We start from the raw sequence: 11042 nt of genomic DNA on the forward strand, positions 1-11042 counted from the left end.
CAATCTATATTAAACACAAAAGTTATATTCATTTGGTGTTTTCCCAGACCAACACTCTTTACCATTACTGTGGTTGTTGCTAACATTATGACTTTTCTGCTGTCTCTATCTTGATTGCTTGGCTTTCATGGAACATTAATTTGTCATACCCTTCAGTTACTAGAATACCAACTTCAGTTATTAGTTATGTTGTCAAGAGCGATGAAGTGCATGTGATTTTTGATAGTTGCAAGCTGAAAACTTAGCATGCAAAATAAAAAATGAATACAACTTAGCATGCCACAAATTCATAGATGTACCCAAAAGATTTCATAGTCAGAACCCAAGGAATTTGGTACAAACAGCAAGACAGGCAGAATGGCCTCATGATTGCACTGATTTCTCTAACCACCCCAAGATCCATGGAAGATTAGGCAGTGCGGAACAAGTGGATTATATACAAACAGCTGGTTTTCATAACTAAGAACCACTGTGCTCAAGAAACTTTCAGTCTTACAGGTGGGCTGCTAGCAACTCTGCCCAACATTTGCCCTAGACAAAGACATTATTTTTATATCCTGTAAAGGAAACAAATTTATACTTTTGCGCAGGAAGGAGACACTATCTTTATCTTCCAAAGCAGCTTGTTATACATACATCCATCTAAAGACAGTCTGAAGCAAAGCTGTCAAATCCACTTGAAGAGAAAACTTGCAAAAGTGCAAGAGACTCACGGAAATGTATTTGCCATTAATCCACTGAGGATTGTGTGAATTTGTCCATACCTACTCTATAAGAATTCAACATCTAACCTTGAAAATTTCTTGATAAGAAACTCTCAGTCATTTGAATTTTGTAGCTTGTCCATCTAGAAAAAACTTCCATTGGACTTGCACCTGTTCTGTCTCTTAATGGAGCTTCCACATGTACTTTGTCAAGGGTCAGTGGGTCCCCACACCCACTCTTTGGTTATTTCCCCAATGTCAGTAGGTATAGCTGGCTTCGATACACTTAGCATCTGGCAGAAACTCTACACTGACTGCTTGACCATCAGAATGAAGCTATTACCATGGGAAGCCCCAGGTGATCTCTATTGTAATCACCCTATCTAGTATAATATTACAATACTAAATCAAAAGCAATGCCACACTCCTGGAGGGATTTCAGAAAATACTGCCACTGCTAAGGATTTAAAAGATGCAGAGATTATAAGTCTCACCACATCTCCATTCATTCCTACTATTTTGCCAGGGCACAAGACTTAAAAATGACAGTGGATTAGTGTAAGTGTAACCAGTTGGTGACTCCAGCTGTACATGGGGTACAACATGAGGTCTCATTACTGGAATAGATGAATGCATTCCCTGGTTTTTCGTTACTGACTTGACAAATTCTTTCTTCTCCATACCTGTCCGCCCAACCCACCAGGATAGTAGATTTTCAATTGGTAAGTCAAGCACGATACCTCCACATTCTTCCTGGAGAGTATATAAATTTTCCATCTCTCTTATTCTTTTGTTCAAGGGAATTTATTCACCTTCCTTATCCACCAGTTATTGCACTGGTACAGTACATTAATAACATTAAGCAGATTGGACATAAACAAGAAATAATGTCTACTCTCTACTTATTGTTAGGAAATAAATTCAACTAAAATTGGGGGGACCTTCTGATGGTAAAATGTCCTGTTGTGCAGGCATGTTAAAATATCTTTTGTAACATGAAGAATAAGCTGTTGCATTTGGCTCCTTCTACCAAAAAAAAAAAAAAAAAATCAATACATGCCTAAAGTTCCCTGGGTTTTAGAGACACACTTTCCTCAAGGGGTGCATCACTTTGGGTTATTTACCCACTAACATAAAATCTACTAGATTTGAGTGGGTCCCAGAAGAAGAGAAGGCTTTTCAATAGACCCAGGTTGCTGCACAAGTTGCGCTGCCTCTCAGGGTACTTGGTTTACTTAAATCAATGGTGCTTAAAGTGGCAGTGGCAGATAAAGGTGTCGTGCAGAGCCTGTAGCAGGTCCCTTTAAGTGAATCACAGCACAAGCTTTAAGGATTTTGGAGCCAGACCTTGGTATCATCAATTATTATGCTTTTAAGAACTGATTCTAGGCCTGTCCCCGGGCTTTTATGGACGCAAAAGTGAACAAGTGATCAAGACAATTGAGTTGCTCTTTGTGAGCTCAGTATTATCTGACCAAACAAGCCAGATAATCAGGGTCATAAAGCAATATTCCATTATCAAATCATCTCAGATGACCCTAAAAGCATAAGAAAGTTACAAGTAGAGACCATGGTATCCAACAACTGTACTTATGTTACATTGCCATCTATCTGTCCACATGCCTATGGCCTCATGCAGACTTCCTCAAGATCAGCTGATACAGGATGAGATGAGTAGAGTCTTATTTAAAAATGGTTCTGCGCAAGGTACAGACAACAGTGGAAAACAGAAAATTGGGACTTGTAGAGCTCCTTTCTGGAACATCTTGAAGAGCAATAGTGGAGGGAAATTCACACAGTCAGCAGGAACTGGAGCAGTGTACCTGCTTACTCAATTTTCATGGAAAGAAAAGTGGTCTTTTTTTACTATATTTCTATTTATAAGTGGCAGAAAATAGCTTGATGGGGCAGTTAGGGACTTGGAAAAAACTTGATTGCAAATTGGAACACAAAAAAGGAATGCAGGTAGACTGATTTCAAAGGGCAAAAAGCATGAATATGCCTTTGTCCAGTGTGAATGCTCACCAGTCAGTAACCGCGGTACCGGTTGATTTTAATAATCAAATGAATAAAGTGACCCATTCTTTGCATAACAGTCTGTCTTTTTTCTAAGCCAGGGTTGTCATCAACCAATGGACTCATGAATATTACCATATTACCATAATATTACCATAGAGGTAGGGATGGAGGATAGGTATGATATCAGCAACATGAACTTCAATTTACCAAGGCCAAATAGTCATGGTTTTTGTTAAGTGCCCGGTATGTTAACAGGAGAAATCACTACTGAGTCACTGGTATGTCATCATATTTCCAGGTGATCAGCCAGCTACCTGGTAATAGGCCGAGTATACTGAGCCACATCTATAGTGAAAAGAATAGCATTTTCTTTTTACCAGAATAGACATTTACTTTGGATATGAATTTAACTTTTTTGCATACAGCTTTGCCACAACTTCCATTATGAATTTATAGAATGGCTCATTCACCATCTTATATCTACACAATGTTGACTTTGATGAAGAAAATCACTTCACAGCAAGTGAAATGAGGCAGCATAGTGATGACCATGAAATTTGTTGTTTTTTTCTCCCTCCCACTATCTTATGGGGTTGGTTGAACAATACACTGCTACAGAATTTTGAAGGTTCTGTAACAATATCATCTATGGAGGGGCTGGGGATTTAGCTCAGCAGCAAAGCGCCTGCCTGGCAAGCACAAGGTCATGAGTTCGGTTCCCGGTACCAGAGAAAAACCAAAAAAACACCCCCCCAAAAAAAAAATCAATATCATCTATGGAGTAATACTTTTCAGGGCTGGGACAGAGTTCTCCAGAAGGCTACATAGTGATATCTCGGTTCATGAACTTAGTTCATTGCACAATTCTAGGGAAGATGGCTATGTTTTAGTTTGTGCTGGGAAGATGGTTGCAGTTGTATTCATCACCCAATGCTGAGTTTGCAAACTGAAGCAAAATTTTGTGGAACGTTTCTGTTCACAAACCAAATTTTTGTAAATCAAGGTATTACTGTATATGCTCAGAATCAGCATCCCATTTATGCTGCTATCTCTCTGATAGACAGGATTCAAGGATTCAGGAATCAAGAGACAGACGTAAGAGTGGCCCAATTCACCATTACCCCTATTTACACACTAGCAAAACTTTTGCATTTAGTTTTGTGAATTTATGTTCTGCTGGTCTAGAATACACAGTTCCAGAGGGAGGAATGCTACCACCAGGAGACACAACTAAAAGCAAAGTCATCTATCAGTCCTTTTTGAGTCCTTATGCCTGTGAGTCAAGAGGACTACTGTGGTACTAGCTCATGTTATGGATTCAGAGCAGCGAGGGGACTTGGAGTGCTATTCCACAATAGAGATCAAAAAGAGTGGATGTGAAATACAACCGTTCAGTTATGTATCTCTCACTTGTGCCATGCCCTCTGATTAAAGCCAATGGGAAATACAGCAACCCCATCTGGAACAGACACTTCAGGTATAAAGTTTTGGGTCACCGCTCCAGATAAACAACGAGGACCAGTTGAGTTTGCTGAAGGCAAAACAATTCTACAGAATATGTCCTAAAAGGAGGTAGTTATAGATACCAGCTATGATTACATGACAAGTCACAGAAACAAAGTAATTGTCATGACTTTCTTTCTTATTTTGTCATGAATATATGTGTGTATATCTGGCTTTTTTATTATTCCATTTGTTATTTTATGTCATAGCATGTAAGCACTGCTTATTTTATATCATAATATTTAAGTTATATGATGTCAAATAGCAGAGTACACATCGCTCAAGGAATTTACCTCTTCTTTTTGGAAGGGAGTTAATGCATTCTAAGTGAAAGAAAAGATAATTGTATCATGGTATAGAATTATGAAATTGTTCTTTTCTCTAGATGAAGATAAAGTACAGTTTAAGGAGATACAAATGGCTGCTAAACTAAGAGAGGGTGGAATTATGATAGCTAATTTTGTGTCTACTTGACAGACTACAGGATCCCTAGATTGAAAATAATTTCTGTGTGTGACTGTGAAGACCTGAACAGAACAAAAAGCCAGAGAAAGGAGAAATTTATCACATTTGATTTTTGCCTGGCTCCTTGAACTGAGAAATCTCTTCTCACCAGTTCCCTCATTCTCTTGGCTTTGTGTTTGATTGCAAGTGTATCACAGGCTTTTCTGGTTTTCCAGCTTATACATGGTAGATCTTGAGCCTATTCAGCCATGGTAATTGACTGGATGACATCATCATAAGAACTCAGTCTGTCTCTGTCTTTCTGCCATATATGTGTGTGTATATATATGTATATATATAGCTCGGGTATATATACTTCATTTATCTACTACTTGATCTTTTAAAAGTTCTGTCACACATATGGTCTAAACTGAATTTCAGCAGATTCAGGATATAAACAAAGAGGTAACTGGAAATAAACATAGTTGTTTGTACCACCCAATCAAATAATGTAATAATGTAAACACAGAATGCTTGGAGCGAATTTTTACTTGATCTTAGATTTGCTATTCCTTGGCTTACAGGAGAATGACAATAGCAGACTCCTGCTTGAGGATGGTCACATCATTTATAGTAATACTTCATCCCATTACCAAGCTTCTTACTGAAGGATCCCATTTAAGGAGAGAAGAGCTGACTGTATGTACATAGAAAAGTCTTTCAAGTGATAATATCTAAAGTTTTGAATGTTGACCTAGGTTTTTGGTTAAATATTTTGAGTTGCAATAATTAATGAGCTAAGTCCCTACTTTTGCTCACATTCAAACTTTTCTGGATTGAGGCCCTTGGTATTTGTGTCAATAGTTAAAACTGACTCTTGAAATTGTAGTCGTTTAAATATGACTAATGTTGGCAGTAGGTGAACAAGCACTCATTCATCTGTAACCTGTTTGGGATTCTAATTAGCACGAAGATTGAGAAATCTAATTTCCATATTGATAGCCATCATGCAAAATTTATAATCTGAGAAAACTTCCCAAAGCAGATGGACAAATTGGATCACATTCCTTTGCACCACCAGAGGCTACAAAGTATTCAGAGGAAAAATAATACCACACGAGGAATTCAGATTGGCAACACTTAACATAGAAGAGGAGTTGCATCTTTTTGAAAGATGAATGATCTGTATCGAATATTGCATCTACTCGATACTCAGGTACCTATATCAATCCAGGGCTGCTACTGAAAATGCGCAGTGTAGAGAAGGAAGAATCAGTATGCATAGGCAGAAATTCCCTATGAGAGGAATGAAATTACGATGTATTGCACACTTATACTAAAATCACAAGGAAAAGAAAATGTGTGATATTTCCTGATGAAAAACAATGATTCCCGAACAGGAGGAACAACCATTTGGCCCTAATCTTTGTGTACAAAGCATATGCTGAAGCACGTAGCAAACAGGAAGATTTGCACTTTCTTTAGTATTCAACCAAATTCTTGCAGTCAAAATATTTGAAAAATATTTATTCTAAATTTGCCAGCCTTTTGCATATTTAGACATATTTTGACGTTAGTATTACATTTTCAAATAAAATAATAGCAACGAAATCAATTCTTTGTAGGAAGCAGACTGAGTATAAATTGATAGACATAAATAAAATATAATTGGTATCAAGGATTGTGCAACATTAATCATTCCCTAGTCTGTAGTTTATTGTTTTAAAATTCAAATCCTTTGGAATGCAACACATGGATTTCCATCAGGAGGTTCTGCCATATATTTTCAGTTCCCTACACCTTCACTGTGCCCACACCCAAGCATTCATTCAGCAGAAACATCATACCTTTTCATAGCCCTGTGAATCTGCATTATTTTCACTGTAGATCCTGATTTTCTTATCTGGTGAACCCCACGTCATCCTTCAAGTCTCAATACCAATATCTCCTTATCTACGAAATTTCACTGGCTTCACTTCTATACCATTCTTCCCCCCTCTAATCTAGTGTCTCTGTGAACAACTTTTGATAGACCTTCCTCATAGTACCTATAACATTGCTCTATAACTAATTATGAGTCTGGTTTCCTCACTTGTCTAAAAGGAATGAGAACCATGTTTAATTATTTAATGCTCTAACAATTTTGAATGCTCAATTAATGTTGAATAGAAAGAGACACATTTCTCAGTCCGCACATTTCCTGGTGCTTAGCCACCCCATGTTTCTGAAAAGACTCTTTTAGCTTCTACATTAGTATCCACTTCTGATACTTTTTCCTACATCTCTGAAAAATATTTCTCAATCTCTTCATTTGGGCTTTTTTTCCTGTGTCACTCCTTAAATATCATCATTCTCAAGACTATAGCACTTTCTTTTAATATTCTTAATGCTGAATATTCCTATGTATTCCCTTCTACTCACTTCAGTTTTATTGTCACCTGTGTGCTGATGAATCACAAGCAGTTGTTCCCAGCTCATATTTTTCTCATCCAAGCAGCTATCTATATGCAACTGTAGTGCTGTGCAGAGGAAGGAATCATAATGATAGGAATACTTAGACCCAGCAAGAAAGAACGTTTTGTTTCTGGAATTGTTTAGCTTTGCTTGCATGGAGCAATAATAAAAAGAAGGCCATATCTTAGTTAACTTTATTACTGTTTACAAATTCCCTTGCTGCCATGCACCATTTAATGCTTATACTCAGGGATGATTGCTTTCACTGTTCCTCTTTAGATATATGCAAGTGCCTACTGACATCGCTGCTTTGGTGTTTTATAAGCATCACACACTTATAATATCAGCAGCTGATTGTTGTCACACTCCAAATGAATTTCTTCACATGTGTTCTTGATCTTAGTAATCAAGGCACCTTCCATCCAGGCTTTCAAGACAAGAAGCCTGGGTATGACTACATTTTTACTTTGCTTCACCTCCCGTCCTCTCATCCCAACAGTTCTGAAGCTTTGCTGATTCTACTTCAGAAACAAATCTGTAATTGTCTAAATCTCTCCTCCCAGTAGAGGACATCTCCCTGATCAAGAACAGTCTCTCAGCCTGTCTCCTTATTTCAGCTTTTGGCCCCACCAATCCATTCATCTTCACCACATATTAGCCACTGTGTTATTTTTGAAGCACATAGCAGATAGGATGACTTTCCTGCTTAATGACCTCTAGTGTCTTCTTACTGCCTTTAGAAGTTACAAAATATATAGCTCGATATGATGAATCCATGTCTCATCACCACCACTGTTTGAGGTTTTCCTTACTAGCGTATAAAATTCATGATGGCATAGTTCACTGCCTGATTCACTAATGTATCCTCACACTGCTTAGAATTTTGTGTAATTTACAGAAGGGACTCAATATGTACTTGGAAAATGTGTGAACTTTTGATCTCATTCTCTACTAGTTTCTGTTAAGTTGAAATATGTAAAATTTTAATTTCTGCACTCAAAAAAATAGTGGCAATTTCATACGAGTGAAATTAATGTATTACATACAATCTCGGCTTCTTTCAGGTACCCCAAAGTCCTATGATGTTTCCCAATTTAGAGTCTTGACAAACATTCCCAGAGCCTTCAACACTGGTCTAAACTTGTATAACTTCTATGCTCTTCTGTTAGCTAATTCTTACTCACCCTCTGTGTGTCAACCAAATATTACTTAGCCAGGCTTTCTCCTGAGTTCTCTGTTCAGGTTAAGGCTTTCTGTTCTGTTTTTCTTTTAACTTTTTATAGTTTCTTATGTAACACCTGAAATATTAGTTGTTCGTTCACTGTCAGAAGCATGATAAAGACAAGATACTTGCTGATCTTAGGTATCACTTTATCTTTTGCAACCTGTAGAGTTCTTACTGTATGCTCAATAAATATCAATTGAATGAATAATTTAATGATAGAATATGGACCGTATATAGAAAGAGATACTAGGGTAGGGACCCCGCCACCCAGAGCTGAGCGTGCAGCTGGTGGGCTGAAGGGGTGGCGGAGTGGGAGGCCGGGGAAGTTTAGCGACCACGGGCGAGTGCTGAGATCCCGAGCCAGGCTCCAGGCACAGGTCCAGCGGCGGGCGGACCAGCTGACGGACGTCCCGAGCTCACGGCCGTCGTCTCGCTGCCTCTTTTCTGGAAGTGTGTAAGCTTCTACAATGTCATTGATCAAGCACCTAGTTTATGCAGTTATTCGTTTATTACGGGAACAAAGTCAGATGGATGCTTATACTTCGGATGAACAAGAAAGTTTGGAAGTTGCAATTCAGTGCCTGGAGACGGTTTTTAAGATCAGCCCAGAAGATACACATCTAGCAGTTTCACAGCCTTTGACAGAAATGTTCACAAATTCCTTCTGTAGGAATGACATTCTGCCCCTCGCAAACTTAGTGCCTGAAGATGTGGGAAAAGCTGACCAATTAAAAGATGAAGGCAATAACGTCATGAAAGGAGAAAATTATGCTGCTGCAGTGGATTGTTACACACAGGCAATAGAACTGGATCCCAATAACGCAGTTTATTATTGCAACAGGGCTGCTGCACGAAGCAAATTAAGTCACTATACAGATGTAATAAAAGATGGTGAAAAAGCAATGACAACTGATTCAAAGTACAGCAAGGTCTACGGGAGGATGGGGCTGGCCCTTACTGCCGTGAATAAATTTGAAGAAGCAGTTAGAAGTTATCAGAAGGAATTAGATCTTGACCCTGAAAATGATTCCTATAAATAAAATCTGAAAATAGCAGAACAGAAGTTAAGAGAGGTATCTCATCCTACAGGAACTGGATTCAGCTTTGACATCTCCAGCTTGAGAAGCAACCCTCCTTTCATTAGTACTGCAGCAAGTTTAATGCAGAACCTCAAGTTCAACAGCTCATGTCAGGAATGATGACAAATGCTACTGGGGGACCGGCTGTGGGAGTTGGGGGTCTGGCTGACCTATTTAGTCTCATCCAAGCGGGACAGCAATTTGCTCAGCAGATACAACAGAATCCTGAACTTATAGAGCAACTGAGAAATCACATGCAGAGCAGATCATTCAGCAGCAGCACTGAAGAACCTCCCTAACTTGATCAAGGATATTAGCCCAGAATGAAAATGGTTTATCGCTCTGAAGTGTTCAGTGTAGATAGTAGCCAAAAACAAACAAAACAAAAGAAAACAACAAAAAGCACCAAAATAACAGAAGAAACCCTCTTGTGTGTATTCTTAAAGAACAAATCTGTTTAGAAAGTAGGTTTATCACAAAGAGACTGGACCCTGACTCCCTTGGAAATGAATGCTCACGAGCCTTGTTCAGTGCCAGTACCACACTCGGACAAGGTTCCATCCATTTCCAGTCTTTTATCATATTTGTACATTAGACTTAATAGCAGAGTATATTTATTGAATTGTAGTGCTGTTCATTGGTGAGTTATTTAGCTCCAACTTCCCCTATGCAAAGTGTTTTGAGAGGGGACACAAGGGGAAAGGTTTGCCCTACTGGTTTAGAGGAAATACTGAGCAGCATGTCAGAAGAGAAGAAAAGTATAATTTCAGGTTAGCTTTGGTAAGTGCTGTCAATGATGAATATACATCAGAGGTGCCAGCACTATCTTTAATGCTCCTTCTTGTGATGAGTGACAGGGAATCTTACGGGCTCGTGGAAAGTAGAATTTGGTGCAGTGGATATTTTGAAGAGGAAAAGTAGAGAATGTCAATATATAGGAAGTGAAGGTAGGATGCTCAGGTTTTCTGCATAGTTGTAAGTAATCTTGTCTATAGTTTAGTTTTGATAACTTTAGCATGGCCTGAAATACATTTAGAAGTCCTTAATGGTACCAGTTAAGTCAGTGATATAATTGTTTGACTTAATTATCCACTTTCCTGGTTGCAAACTTACCTCAGAAACCACCAAATATATCTAATTAGCACACAAAGCCAATGGCTTGACCCTAAGTTAAGGATATTCTAAGTGGAATTTAATAATGTGCCCATAAGCATTGATTTAAAAAAAAGTTATTTGGTGGATAACAAAGACACCACTAACATTGTTCATCCATATAGTCTTCTGGTATAATTTAGCGCAGTGTACCAGTCTTATGCTTAACCTTATTTTGATGCAATTTAAACATGGGATTTAAAATATTTTATTCTGAATTAGATGCCATATTTGTTGGTGGAGGGAAATGGCATAGTTGTGAGAACAATAGTGGATAAGATCTAATTCCAGTTGAAACTTCTTGTTTATTAATCATGAAACTGGGGAAGTGAGCTTGACATGTAATAATTTTACAAGTGTTGTGAGGGAAAGCTGAAAAAGAATGTAAGGTAACATTAAATCAGTAAGGATGTGATAAGGGCCTTACTCTATTTTCAAAAGCCTATTTGGTATCTTGAAAGT

The 11042-nt window shown here is 38.2% G+C and overlaps 1 pseudogene; it reads left to right on the top strand.

Annotated features, from left to right (window-relative positions):
- Nucleotides 1-8816: 8816 nt before the first annotated feature.
- LOC102021595 lies at nucleotides 8817-9727 on the top strand (annotated as a pseudogene).
- Nucleotides 9728-11042: the final 1315 nt, after the last annotated feature.

Source organism: Chinchilla lanigera, unplaced genomic scaffold (genome assembly GCF_000276665.1).
Source record: "Chinchilla lanigera isolate Chin_1 unplaced genomic scaffold, ChiLan1.0 scaffold00138, whole genome shotgun sequence".
Lineage (NCBI taxonomy): Eukaryota > Metazoa > Chordata > Mammalia > Rodentia > Chinchillidae > Chinchilla > Chinchilla lanigera.